Here is a 14,731-nt window from a genome sequence, read left to right as displayed (position 1 = left end):
CCATGTGGCTTAGAACTAAAAAAAATAATGATCAAAAAGCAGTGAGTATATTCCTTTTTCCCCCCTGTTTCCATTTATATCAATTAAGTTTTGGTCACACTCACAATTTTAAAGATTGATTTTGGTTTGAGAAGATTTCCTAGTGAAGGGATGAGAAAAATCAGAGTAACATTTAATACACTTGACTGCACAACCCAGTATTTAGGCAGTAAAATGGGAGATGTTTCTCATGCGTTTAAATGTTTTTATTCTTCAGTGCTCTAAGTGCAATGGCCCTTGGACCAGTGCATGCCTTTGCATGTAATATTTAACCACCCCTTCACTATGTTTTTATTTGTGTTTAACAATTAAAATATTTTTTTTAAAAATCACTAGTACTTTGCCTAACTTCCCTCTGACTCCACAGGATTTCTTCGCTCTCCTTGTGAAGGTTGATTTCAATTTTCCACATTGTCTGCGAGGTTTTCTTGGCATAAAACACAGGAGAAATAGCCTGGATTTCATCCTGCCCTTTGAACAATCCAGCCCCAAAAGCCTCAGTGCCTCCAGTCCTGTGGAGCTGCAGTCAGGACATCACTTAACATCGATTTATTCCAGTAACTTGATAATTTCCCTTTGAATTCCCCACACCTCCTTATTTCCAGCTAGGTTTTCACCCAGAAGTCACAGAAGAGCAATTTTAAACCTGTGCAGTCCCATAAAACACATTTTATTTTGCCCTGCTCTGTGTCACCAGGGGTCCCATCCTTCAGGCTCTGCTGGTGTCCCCTGTGGGTTGTTCAGGAGGGAGCAGCCACCTGTTTCTCCTGCAAATATTTGGTGTCTTTTTCAAGAAACGAAAGCATGAACTAAAACTTTGTGCAGGCTGCTGAGTTTCTGCCCTTTTTGGGGAAGTGTCAAAGTTGCTGCCCTTATTGCAGTTGGTTTGGACTGAGGACATGTCAGCTTTTGTGATAAGCTGTTCATTTTTGAGATAAGCTGTTAATTTTGGAGATAAGATGCTCCAAGGGCTGGAGCCCCTCTGCTCTGGAGCCAGGCTGGGAGAGCTGGGGGTGCTCACCTGGAGAAGGATCCAGGGAGAGCTCAGAGCCCCTTCCAGGGTCTAAAAGGTCTCCAGAAGAGCTGGAGAGGGATTTGGGACAAGGCATGGAGGGACAGGACAAGGGGCAATGGGTATGATGGGATGTTGGGAAGGAATTGTTCCCTGTGAGGGGGGGAGACCCTGGCCCAGAGAAGTTGTTGCTTCCCTGGAGGTGTCCAAGGCCAGGTTGGATGAAACCTGTGATGGTGGAAGGTGTCCCTGACCATGGTAGGGGTGGAATGGGATGAACTTTTAAGGTCATTCCAACCCGAACCATTCTGTGGTTCAATGCTAAGTTGTTTTTATATATCTGATGCTGAATGCAGTCAGGAAAGTTTCCCCATTTGAGACTTCTCAGAGAGTTCAAAAATCTCTTGTGTGCCCAAACCAGGCATGAAACAAACCCCCTCTTTCCTCATTGTATTTTTTTAGCATATCAGAAAAAATGAATGGTGTTTGCTGAGGCTTTGGCCTTTGGGGAGCAAAATCCAACACTACAGGAACAAGATAAGGAAATGGGTCAGGAGGCCTTGGGCAAACCTCTCTTATCACTTGTTAAATCAGTGTTGATTGAATCATGGTGTACCTGCTTCAGTGCTGAACAGCAAATAGCTCTTAAGGAGGCCACTGCAGGGCCAACACCTATAGGTTTTAGAAGAAAAAAACCAAATTCCTATGTAAAATCATCTCCTACCATAATTTTCTTATGGTCTAATTTATGCAGGTATGGCTTTTTTCATCTCCAGGGCTTAAAATCATCATTGCTTAGAAAAAGGGTATGAAATGCATGTTTATTTAATAACCAACTAGATCTGCTTTGCTTGGGGTAGTAGTGAATTGTGCTCCTCCCTGAACCTAAACCCTGTCCTGCTGGACTGCCAGATCTCCTTTAGGGAATATCCACCCTGATTTTTCCTGATTCATCATTTTCAGATGCTTTAAAACACTATAATTTCACTGCTGAAGCAGCATTACAATATTTGCCTCTGAAGTTCTTTTATTCCTGGCTTTATTTCCCTCTTTGAGCATCATCCCTGGCAGTGTCCAAGGCCAGGTTGGATGGGGCTTGGAGCAACCTGGAATACTGGAAGGAATCCCTGCCCATGGCAGGGGTTGGGATGAAATGAGCTTTAAAGTTCCTTCCAGCCCAAGTATTTCTATGATTTTAAGATTTCTGTGACATGATTTTGCAGCTGACTCGCTCTCCTTGGCAGCAGCAGAGCATCTGTGAGGCCTTGATGATGGTTATTACATGGCTGCATCAGCTGCCAAGGTAAAATACTCACCCAAAGCAACTAAAACAGGATTTTGTAAAGCCTGAGAAATCCTTGCTGGAAGGGTTGGGCCCTGATGAAATCCTCAACTCTCCATGGGAGCTGGGACATCCTGAGCCCCAGTCCTCACACCACAAGCATTCAGTGTCTGCCACAGTCACTGCATCCTTCCTCAATTCTCCCTCCAGCCCACCTGTATCCCTCCTTCAGCCTGCCTCTGGCTTTCCTCGATCCCACAGGTGCCAAAGACTTATAAATTATCTGTAAAGCATGAAGAATTCACCAACTGAAGAGCAGCCTCTCAGATTTACACTGGAATTACCCCGAAGGGGGATGTGAGGCCATGTCCAGGACCTGGAGCACGTGGCTTTAAAAACCTCACTGGAACAGGCCTTGGGTGGGTTGTTGGCTAATTCTAAGGGATTTAGGCTTGTCTGGTGGAAGTTTGTTGACCAGATTTTTTCTATCCAGACAGAAAATCAGCTTTGCTGCCTCCTTGAGCAAGAGAGGCTGTCCTGGCTGGTGGGGGCTGTGTGCTTTTGGTGGGGATGGGAGATAATTTAAGGCATCAGGAGGCTCTTGGTGTCCTACACCCCCTGAACACCCATCAGCATCACCTTTAGCCTTGTGCTAGTGATGCTGCTGAAGAGGCTGAAGGCTTCTTCCAAATCTGGAGGATCCTGCAAAATCCTCCCCCCTGCTTTCGGGAAATCCTTGAGAGCAGGGAGCTCTGAGTCCCCGAAAATTCAGCGCAAACAGGGAACTCCGGTTACACAACGCCTCGGGCGCGGTGACTCAGCCGGGCTGGCTCACGAGGAGCCCTGTGACCACAGGGAGGTGACTCGGGAACAGATGACAGCAGCAAAAAACTCCTTCCCACCCTGGCAGGGACACATCGAGACCTCCAGGGCTGAGCTTGCTGGCCCTGGACGGATGTGGGGAGGCAAGGACAGGGATATTATCAATTCCTGCAAAGTTTACGTCCCTTTGCAGGGTGACAAAATTGATCCTCAGCACCAGCATAAGGTAGAGTCCTTGTCTAGATTAAACATTAATAGTTTAATGTATTTTTATTAAGGATTTCTCCTTGTTTCCCATGCTCCATCCATCCTGTCTTCCTGGGGTGTCTCCCCTCCTAATTCTTCAAGCAAACATCACCAGCTGTGCCCAAGGACTGCTCCCATCCTAAGGTGGAAAAGTTTTTCTTCATATGTGGCACATCAGAGAGGCAGAGAACAAGCTTGTTCTGTGTCTTGCTTGAGACAGAGCTTAGTAGACCTGTGTGAATGTCACTGCTCAGCATGGCCAGACCTCTGTCCCCACTCTCCCAGCAATTTTTGGCTGCAGCACTCCTGGAGTCAAAGGTGGAACTTGATCAGACCTGAATTTTCCTCCACGAATCTGACAGATTTTTGAATCTATGGGAACTTGTTTCATATTCTCTCTCTGCCCTGGCAAGGGATTGTGTTTTTCAGCTTTTGGGGCTGGGGCAGCTCCCCAGAGCTGTCTCCCCATTAATGTGGGGCTGGTTGGGGCAGCTGCTCCAGCCCCAGATAGTCCAGGAGGTTCCTTTTGGAAATGCCTTAACTCCAGGGCACTTCTGCCATGTGCTTTCCATACAAGGTGTCCTAGAATAATTTAGTTTGGAAAAGCTCTCTGAGATCAGCGAGTCCAACCATCCCCAGCACTGCCAAGGCCACCACTGACCCCAAGTGTCACATCCACATGGCTTTTAAATCCATCCAGGTGTGGGGACTCCACCACTGCCCTGGGCAGCTGTGCCAGGCTTGGAGAACATTTCTGATTGAATTATTCTTAATATCCAATCTAAACCTCTCCAGGTACAACTTGATGTCACTTTCTCTCATCCTGTCCCTGTTCCCCAGGAGCAGAGCCCGACCCCCTGGCTGTCCCCTCCTGTCAGGAGTTGTGCAGAGCCACAGGGGCCCCTCTGAGCCTCCTTTTCTCCAGGCTGAGCCCCTTTCCCAGCTCCCTCAGACCCTCCTGGTGCTCCAGACCCTTCCCCAGCTCTGTTCCCTTCCCTGGACACGCTCCAGCCCCTCCAGGTCTCTCTTGTCATGAGGGTCCCAGAGCTGTCCCCAGCACTGGAGGTGCCCCAGCAGTGCCAGCACAGGGGATGGGCACTGCCCTGGTCCTGCTGCCCCCCAGAGCTGGGACAGCCCAGGTGCCTTTGTCCTTTTGCCCACCTGGGCACACCTGGCTCATGTCCAGCTGGGTCAGGTGTGCTCAGACACTTTGGAGCAGCCACTGTGATCTCTGTTCCCTTTGTGGCTCACACCTGACTTTGCTCTTGCTCCTGCCATGCCCCAACCTCCAGGGAATTCAGGAGTTCTGGGAAGTGCTCAGGACTCAGCTGCTCTGCCTGGTCACCTGATCCTGACCTCATCCTTCCCCTTCTTGCTGAAGTTGTGCTTTTGAGCCACCCAGCTGCAATCTGTGTCCATCCATCCTGGCTTGTGACAGAAAGTGGGACCTGACTTCCCCTCTGGGTCACCCACTGCCCAGATGACAGATGTAAGATGGGAACATCTAAGGATGAGGACCTTATGCTTCAAAAAGAAACTCCCAGCTGGCTCCAGAGGAGAAAATCCACTGAAAAGAAGAAGTGAGAGAGAAGTGGGGACAGTGACATGTGAGAATTTGCATCCAAAGTACAGAGGGAAAGCAAAACCCCTGTTCTGTGACCTTTTGCTCTTCTGCATGACCAGTGTGTCAGTCCCTTCCAACCACAGCAACTTTGCCATCCTGGCTTTACTGGGAGAGCTCTGGGCACAGCTTTTTGAGGAAGTGTTTCACAATTTGGCTTTTCTCCGCAAGCTCAGAGATTTGCCATGGCCCAGATCAGAGCCTGAACTAGGAGATCACCTGAGCTCTTGGCTCCTCCTGCACTCACCTGAGTCTTCCTTCCAACACAGAGTTGGGAAGGTGTTTTCCCAACATTTCTGGCCAAGGAATGGGGCTGTGTTTGCCTTTGTCTGTTCCAGGAGATCCCCAGGTTCTCATTTGTGTCTGGGACTTCATCTCTTGATGTCTCCTGCTCACAGCATGGAACACCCATGGGGTGGGGGGGTTCCTTAGGCCCAAACATTTGTTCTGTGTTGTTTTTGGATTGGAAAGGTGATACAGAGATGGAGGCTGTGTCTGGTACAGGCAGAATTTGGCTTTGGGGAGAGACCATTTCCTCTGCAGGGAATTTTTTGTTTTCCTCCTGGCAGAAGGGAAACTGAGGCAGGAAGGCTCCATCCCATGGTGAGCCCAGCTGGAGAAACCCACAGTGGTGCCCATGGAGAGCCTTGCTGCAATGATTTCAATTTCATTGTGCTGCTGGCACCCTCTGACTGCCTGCAGAGCCAGAGGAGCTGCTGGCTCCCAGCAGGAAGGGAAACCTCCCAGGATTCTTCAGAAAAGGGCGTTTTTGGTGCTCCAGTGAAAGGTTATCTCAGCAGGCTCCGTGCCAGGCTCTGGTGACGTGGGAGGGTCTGTCACATGCCACCAGCCAGTAGGGACCCATTTTCTCCTGGTAACCCTGTTTTTCCCTGTTCTCTGCTTTGTTTATACATGAGCCTCAGAGGGGAAATGGAAATAGGAGGAGAACTGGTGGGACTGGAAGTCGGGGTCATTCCTAAGGAGCTGGGGCAGGAAGGGCAAAGTGCCAGGAGGGTTTTCTGATGTCAGCAGCAAGGGACCCATGAGATGAGTACCTGGACCTGTTTGGGATGTGGAAGAAACTGGAAGTATATTGGATTTAATTTTAATTTTAATTAAAATAGAATTAAATTTTAATTCTTCATTTTAATTTTCGATTTTATTTTTACTTTTAATTTAAATTTATTTTAATTTTAATTTTGATTTTCATTAAATTAGAATTAAATTTTAATTCTTAATTTTAATTTTCGATTTTTATTTTACTATTTTTATTTTTACTATTTTTATTTTTATTATTTTATTTTATTTTTATTTATTTAATTTTAATTTTATTTTACTATTTTTATTTTTGTTTCTATTTTTATTTTTATTTTTATTTTTATTTTATTTTAATTTTAATTAAATTAGAATTAATTTTTAATTTTAATTTTAATTTTAATTTTAATTTTAATTTTAATTTTAATTTTAATTTTAATTTTAATTTTAATTTTATTTATTTAGAAAAAAAAAATTGCAGGACAAGGGAGCCAACAGGGAGTTTCCCGGGGCAGAATTGACTTTCCTGTAAGAAGAGACATGCTATGCCATTCATCCCAGCAAGATGAACCTTAGAAAGTCTGGGTTTGCTGGAGAAGGCCAGACCAGAGGGAAAACATGTCTGGTTCAGGCTGCTCTGGTTTTTGATGCCATCTCGTGGTCCAGGAAGGTTTTACAGAGGGATGTGTGGAGCATATTTTCTTGGCTGAGCAGAAAACTGTGGACTTGAGCAGCTCCTGCTGTCACTTCCCTGGCAGAATCGTGAAATCTGCCCCTGGCCCTGTCACTTTGAGCAGGTCTCATTCCTGGAGGATGATTTCCATCACCTTATCCCATGTCTTTTTGGGAATTGCCATCCTGAATACCTCAAGGGAGCTGGGCTGTCTCATCCCATCTCATTTTAAGCTCCAAGGGCTGGAGCCCCTCTGCTCTGGAGCCAGGCTGGGAGAGCTGAGGGTGTTCACCTGGAGAAGAGAAGGATCCAGGGAGAGCTCAGAGCCCCTTCCAGGGCCTAAAGGGGCTCCAGGAGAGCTGGAGAGGGACTGGGGACAAGGCATGGAGTACAAGGCCAAGGGGGAATGGCTTCCCAGTGCCAGGGGACAGGGATGGATGGGATATTGGGAAGGAATTGCTCCCTGTGAGGGTGGGGAGGCCCTGGCACAGCGTGCCCAGAGAAGCACCAGCACAAAAAGACAAAACACATTCAAAGCCCAAAATTCCAGAGGTGAGTACTCCAAGAGTGAAGAGGAAGCTGAGCACCATAAAACCCCCACGTCCAAGAGGTTTGGTCCTGTGTTGCTGCAAGGCTTTGATTGCCCAAGAGCAGCCCACGTGCTGTGGTGTGCAGCAGGAATCTCTGCACAGCTTGCTCAACATCTGCAGCTGCAGGGATTTGAGGGAGTGCCTCCAGGCTGGCACAGGCAAAGCTTCCGGCTACAAACAGATCATCCCAGGGATGCAGAAAAGTGAGGAGCAAACGCTGTCCTGTCTGACTCTGGAGGTTTGGGAGAGGTTTTGTGCGCTGTTCTCCTCTGGTCTCACTGATACAGGAGAGTGTGGGGGTGACAAAGCTTTTTTAGGTACTCAAATGACCCAATCTCACTGGTATCTGTAAGAGTTCCCAGTTTAGGGTGACAATCCCTGTGGTTTTAGAGAGACAGGGTGACACAAAAATTGATTTGAACATCTCCTGTTTAGAAAAAAAAGTGGCAGCATCTCTCCCTGGAAATCTCTTTTTGGAGATGAGGATTGTAAAGGTTCCAGAGAGGAGCAAGACCCCAGCACAGGGACAAGCACAAAGGTGCTAAAGACTTATAAATTATCTGTAAAGCATAAAGAATTCACCAACTGGAGAGCAGCCTCCCAGATTTGCACTGGAATTACCCCGAGGGGGGATGTGAGACCATCTCAAAGCAGCCACATGGAGCTGGAGCCGGGCTCCAGGTTTTCTCCCATGGCTGATCTCCAAGGTGGCTCCACCCCTGCTGCCTCCCCAAGCACTTTCCAACCTGCCAAATCCTTCTGATAAATATAGCAGGAGGAAGGCAGCAGGTTTGGCTGGGGACAGGCAGAGGGAACTGGTTCTGGGACAGCTTTGTGGTCGTTGCAACAGAGTCACGTGTACGTGCTTAAACCAAGACCTAAGCCTAAAGTTATGCTGTCCTGGGACTTTGGAGAGGTCTTGGGGTTTGGAGGGGAAGTTGGCAGCTGGGTGTTTTTCTCAGCTGATGGGGTAACAAGTCAGCTGGATTGGAATGGGCTTTTTTTTAGTTTTGAGGTGATTTTTCTCTCCAGGGAACGGGGTGGCAGATGTCCCAACACACGGCCGTGGTCATGGCACAGTCACGGAACCATGAATCATTAGAATGAATTTAATGGAATGGAATGGAATGGAATAGAGTAGAATAGAATAAAACAGAATAGAACAGAATAGAGTAGAATGTCACTATCTCTAGCTACGCCTGTGCTGAAGGAGTAGCTGTGATCTTTGCTTCCCTCCTACCCCCCATTTTTCCTCAATATTCTATTATTCCTCAATATTCCTCTTCCAGGGTCTTTTATTTATCTGCCAAGGCATCACTTGGCTGCAGGAAGTTCCTGGCATGGGGAAAGAGGTGGTGACTCCTGACTGCAGCCTCCACTGTGCTGAGTCCCCTGGTCACCTGCACTTGGGATGTACCTCAGGGTCTGAGGGCTGACAAAACACCATGGGGTCTTCCAAGAGGGGGCCTTGCTGCATTTTCCAAGTATGTGCAGCCTCTCCAAGGACTTGTGCCTGGCAAGCTCTATTTGCTGGTAATTCCAAGGGCCATGAGCTCCCGGGACTGCCCCACTAAGGGTGGACATCACCCATGGAAGTCCCTACACAGCAGGCAGCTGTCCCATGGGATGGGCTGAGACACCAAGTGCCTCTTGTCCCATCTCAGGGGTAAAGGATAGCCCTGAGTCTGTCCAACACTAGGCACAGGGAGGTCCTAACCCTGAACTGGCACACACCCAAGGCAACAAACACCACAAAAAGAGGGGATCCTCTCCTAGGAATTGCTGTGACTCTCCCAGCATTGTCTCCCCATGGCCTTGAGCATCTCCCTGGCCGCTGTGGTGCTGAGCTGCACGTTCCAAGGTGAGCGAGGCTGGACAAACAATTGCCCCCCAAAACAGCACTGGCGCCTGCTGGGGAAGCCCAGACTGCTGTTTGTGCCAGAAGACACACAAACATCTCAGAAAACAGCCCTGACCTCCTCCTCCTTCCCCCTTTTTCTGCTTATCTCTGCATCCCTGGGGTAACCCAGAGCAGAGATATTCTGGGAGCCCAGCGCTGCCGTTTCCTCCCGGCACCGTTTCCTTCGGCGCGGGGTCAGCGCCGCCACCCTCTCCTGACAAGACCCCATGGGATGCCCACGGTCCCCTGGGATGCTCAGGGCTATCTCTGGGAGGACATCAGCCAGAGGAGGAGGAAACCCTTCGACAGGAGCTGATGGTCTAGGAGCCGGGCAGGCTGGAGGGTGCTGAGCGAGGAAGAAAAACAGGAAAGTGGCTGCAGATAAGGAAAAGGACCTGGAAGAGGAATATTGAGGAATAATGGAGGGTACAGAGGGAAATGAGGATCACAGCAGACATCGTGCTGCGAGAGGAAGCTGCTGAAAGGAAAGCAGACCAGAAATATCCTTCTCATTGTAATGGGGAAAGGGTCTCAGCCTCACAGCACAAGGGTGCTCAGCAGGTCTGTGTGCAGGGGTTGTCACACACCCACAGGTCATACCTGAATGGGAAACTCCAAAAACAGCCCTGTGAGAAAATGGTAATTAGCCTGTTGTGAAGACTGCTAATGAATCTGTTTAGTGGCCTGTTTCCCATTGCTCTCAAGCTACGTCAGGGAAGGTATAGGTTGGATATCAGGAAGAAATTTTTCACCTAAAGAATAATAAAGTATTGGAATGCTCTTCCCAGGGAGGTGGTAGAATCACCGTCTCTGGATGTGTTTAAAAAAAGACTGGACATGGCACTTGGTGCTATGCTCTAGTTGAGGTGTTAGGGCATAGGTAGGACTTGGTGATCTTAGAGGTCTCTTCCAACCACATTATTCTGTGATTCTGTGATTCTGTGATTCTGTTGTGAGACTGAACCTCGTGTATGCTGTCCCTAAAGAGAGACAGTCCTGGGGACAGGGACAGTTCTGGAGGCTGGATGGGGCTCTGAGCAGCCTGGCCTAGTGGAAGGTGTCCCTGCCCATGGCAGGGGTTTGGAACCAGATCATCTTTAAGGTTCCTCCCAACCCAACCCATTCCATGACTGTATGATTCTATGATTCCATGTTTCTATGACCGGGTGTGAACCAGTCCCTTGGATCCTGCTGGGCTGGAACAAACCAGAGAGAGGAGCTTGTGTCCATATCCCAGGTGTGTCCTGCCTCAGGTTCCCTGTGCAGGTGCTCAATGTGGCAGAACACAACAACTGCATTTCCTGGCTGGTTTCTGCAGTCACCACCACTTTCCGCTGATCCCTCGGGCACTGATCACTTCCACATTCTCACTTTGGAGCAGGTCACACTTGTGGCCCATGGAAATCTCATCATTACTCCAAGACACTGCCTTTCTTCTCCATTTACATGGATAAAACCCCAATCCACATCCATCCTGATCAGCCATAACCTGTGGAGGAACCCTTCCCAAAACACAGATGGGTGCAATGGAGGCACACCCAACCTGGTGTTCCTTCAGAATCATTTCTCTGGGACCTCTTCCCCACAGGAGCCTGCTGGGAATGTCCTGATGGCCAAACTGTGCTGAGGGCTTGTTCAGCTCTGTGCTCACTGGTCAGTGTTAAAAGCAACGAGTGGCTAATTTAAAAGTGCAGACAAATTTAATTCCCTCCTGGATGGGAAGGATTATCCCTGTCTTGCCAAGGTAACTTGGCAGCAGTGAGGGGCTGTTAGATGATAACCCCAGAAGGGAAGGGGTAAATCCTCCAGACACAGCAGAGGTTGAGGAGACCTCCACAGTGCCAGCATCCCCTGGATGAGATGGGATGCAGAAAACCAACTCTGCTGGCAGACAAGAGGTGTGAGCAGAGGAGCCTGAGCAGAATCATCCCAGTGACCTGATCCAGGAGCCACCCCTGACAGTGGTGGAGATGGAAACTGAAATTCCAGCCTCAGAGTCACACACAGGGAACTTGACCAGGATATGGTTGGTGACACATCCTGGATATGAGAAAGTGGTGCCTGGAACAACTGTGATACAAAACTGCCACAAATTAGGGAAAAAAAGAAGGGCTCAGTGAGTTTTTGTGCATGGGCTGCAGAGAGGAGCAGCCCCTCTTTCTCTCTCCAACATAAAAAGAATGAAGTGAGAGGTATATGTTGAATCCATGTCCCCTCTGAAGTCATCAGCACAGGAGAGACATGGACCTGTTGGAGTGAGCCCAGAGGAAACCATGGAGATGCTCCAAGGGCTGGAGCCCCTCTGCTCTGGAGCCAGGCTGGGAGAGCTGGGGGTGTTCACCTGGGGAAATGAAGGATCCAGGGAGAGCTCAGAGCCCCTTCCAAGGCCTAAAGTGGCTCCAGGAGAGCTGGAGAGGGACTGGGGACAAGGGATGGAGGGACAGGACCCAGGGAATGGCTTCCCAGTGCCAGGGGACAGGGATGGATGGGATATTGGGAAGGAATTGTTCCCTGTGAGGGTGGGGAGACCCTGGCACAGCGTGCCCAGAGAAGCTGTGGCTGCCCCTGGATCCCTGGAAGTGTCCAAGGCCAGGCTGGATGGGGCTTGGGTCAGCCTGGAATAGTGGAAGGTGTCCCTGCCCATGGCAGGGAGGTGGAACTGGATGAGCTTTTAGGTCCCTTCCAACCCAAACCATTCAGTCCTGAAAAAACTGATTTGAACAGAACCTGACCTTGAACACTCCCAGAGATGGGGCAGCCACAGCAGCCTGTTCCAGGGCCTCACCACCTGCATTGCAAAACCTTTTTCTCATATCTAATCTTAATTGACTCCCCTTTAGTTTAAAACCATCACCCCTTGTCCTGTCACAGCAGGCTCTGCTAAAAAGCTTCTCCCCATCTTTTATTCCACCTCCTTCATCCACAAACCAAATTTCTTGGTCTAAGGCTGATGAGAGAGTCACTGCTGCAGATCATCCATGAGAAACCCACTCATCTCTGCCCCATGCCCAAGTTACAGAAACTCCCTGCACATATTTTGGGATCCACTTTTACCTCAGGATTTTCCAGCTGGTGACTGACGATGCCTGGTGGGATGACTTCCCCTCTCTGAAGGCATTTTTGCAGTGTTCCACCACGTGACTCTGGTGAGTGACAGGGCTGTTGTGGGGGCTGATAACTGAATTAGCTGGAGCCAGAATTGCTTCTGCCTACAGTCAGCAGTGTCGGAACTCAGTGCATCCCTCTGGGTGTCCAGAGTTGCTGAGGACTCCACCGGGGGGCTCAGAGACCTTGGCATGCTGCCCAGAACACCTGGGGATTTGATTTTGACACCCTACATTTTTCACAGGGTGAAAATGTAGATTTTAGGATTTTTGGTATGGGGGTTATGGGGACAAGATGGAGGAATCTGGGCATGTCCAGCCTTTCTTCTTCTTCTTCTTCTTCTTGTTCTCCATTTTCTGCAGTGATGTTGGCACTTTGGGACTGGCCTAGAGTAGAAGTGCACTGTTTAACATAGGTGATAGGTATTGGGAATTAAGTGTAAATATGTTATATGTAGTTTGTAGTATGAAAGGACAACACCGCCTCGGGGGCGGTCAGAGTGCTCGTGGCTGCCCTGCAGAGCGGATCTCCGCTGGGCAGAAAGAAAATTTTATAGATAAGAATTAATAAACAACCTCAAGACTGAAAAGTGAAGAGTCCAGACTCGTTCTTCAGTTGCACGGGCCGAAGCAGAGACATCCTACTCATCTCTCAGCAATTATCAACAGCAGCAATTATCAACAGCAACCTGAGAAGCAGGACCTCGGATCATCCCCCACCGTGTCAGCTCACAAAACCCAAAAACCCCTTTTGCAGCCTGTGCTGAGCCCACCGCGGTCTGTCAGCCCCCAGGGGACCCTGCTAATGAGCTGTGCTTGAAGAACAGCCTCTCCCAGCAGATAGCAGCTCCTGAGGGAACAGGCAGCCTGGGAGCCACGATGATGATGGTGAAACCTCCCATTAATCACAGGAGCACAGTCACCACCTCCCCATCTCAGCTACCAGAACCAGTCACAGCCCCAGGCAGACAAAACATCCACGTTCTCCCCCTCCCATGTGTTTTCCCTCCATGTGCTCTGTGTCAGGAGTTGTCTGGTGCTCAGATAGGGCTGCCCCTGGGCCGTGGATCATACATTGAAGGATTGTGTTGTCATCCAGCCTCATCCTTGGAAGCATCAGCCTGGAGGGTCCATAAATCCGTAACTGTTCATGGGGCAGAGAGTCCATTGTGCAGATCCTAACAGGCAAATCCATAACTGTCCTCCTCGAGGAGATAACGCTGTTCCCATGCCAGCAAGGGGGACCTCAGCTTCACCTTTGCTTCCAGAGCTGGTTCCTTTGGGCCATCACCTCCCCATGGTCTCAAGACAGCACTGCCAGACTCCTCACCTTGAAGTCAAACCAGGGCAGCATCTTCTTGGGCTTTCCTTGAAAGCAGCAGCCTGGAGGGAGAGATTATTTAATTTCTGTGTTTTTCACCCCAACACAAATGAAATGTGTTTCATTTGAAGTGGCTGCTATGGGCCAAGCCGACACCCAGATCTTTGGGAGAAAAGGGGCTATGGGCAAACTTGGGATATGCATGAACTTGGAATAAATGTAGTGATTTCCAGAGCAAATGTACAGAGCCTTTGAAATTAGGAAGAAATTCTTTACTATAGGGGTGATGAGGCTGCCTAGGGAAGCTGTGGCCTCCCTTGTCCCTGGAAGTGATCAAGACCAGGCTGGATGGGGCTTGGAGCAACCTGGGATAGTGGAAGGTGTCCCTGCCCATGGAAGGGGGGTGGAATGAGATGGTCTTTCAGGTCACTCCCAACCTAAAACAATCTATGATTCTGTGAGATCACATCTGTATCTTTAGCTTGTCCTGCAGACCTCACTGGGGCGTGTTGCCCTGGCAAGGGCTGCCAGCTCCACATCTCTATCGCCAAGTTTTGTACTTTCCTAAAATCTTCCCATCACCCAGCTGCAGGTTTGGTTTTGCCCCCACACCTCCTGCAGCACAAACTTTGATGTTTCTTGGTGCCTCAGGACCACGGCATCAGATCTTCCAGTCTTAAAAAAATCATCCCCTATTTCTGCTCCCTCCACCTCCTCCAGATGAAGACAGGAATGGGCAGGCTTCAGGTTTTACCCTAAAAACCTGGGTTGTAGGCCCAGAACTTGAGAAAAGTGGCAACAGCAGAAACCCAGTGAGATGCAGCACACAGCTCACAACCACAGATGCGGTGCTGGGGTCCCAGTAGCTCTGTTGTGGTCTGACACAGCTGAGATGTTTTCCACATTAATGTCTTTCCTGCTGGCTGGAGCTTCCCCCTGCCCTGGGAAGGATCTGCCTGACACCAAGGAGGGGTCAGACCCCTTGGGGTCCTGCTAGCCCAGCCAACATCCTTGCAGAGGCTCCCCTCATTTGTACATACACCCATATGAATTAAGAGATGCTTTTGCAGGAAGGATGTTTTCAGA

The sequence above is a fragment of the Molothrus aeneus genome, chromosome 3 (genome assembly GCF_037042795.1).
Source record: "Molothrus aeneus isolate 106 chromosome 3, BPBGC_Maene_1.0, whole genome shotgun sequence".
NCBI lineage: Eukaryota > Metazoa > Chordata > Aves > Passeriformes > Icteridae > Molothrus > Molothrus aeneus.
This window is presented reverse-complemented; position numbering follows the sequence as displayed.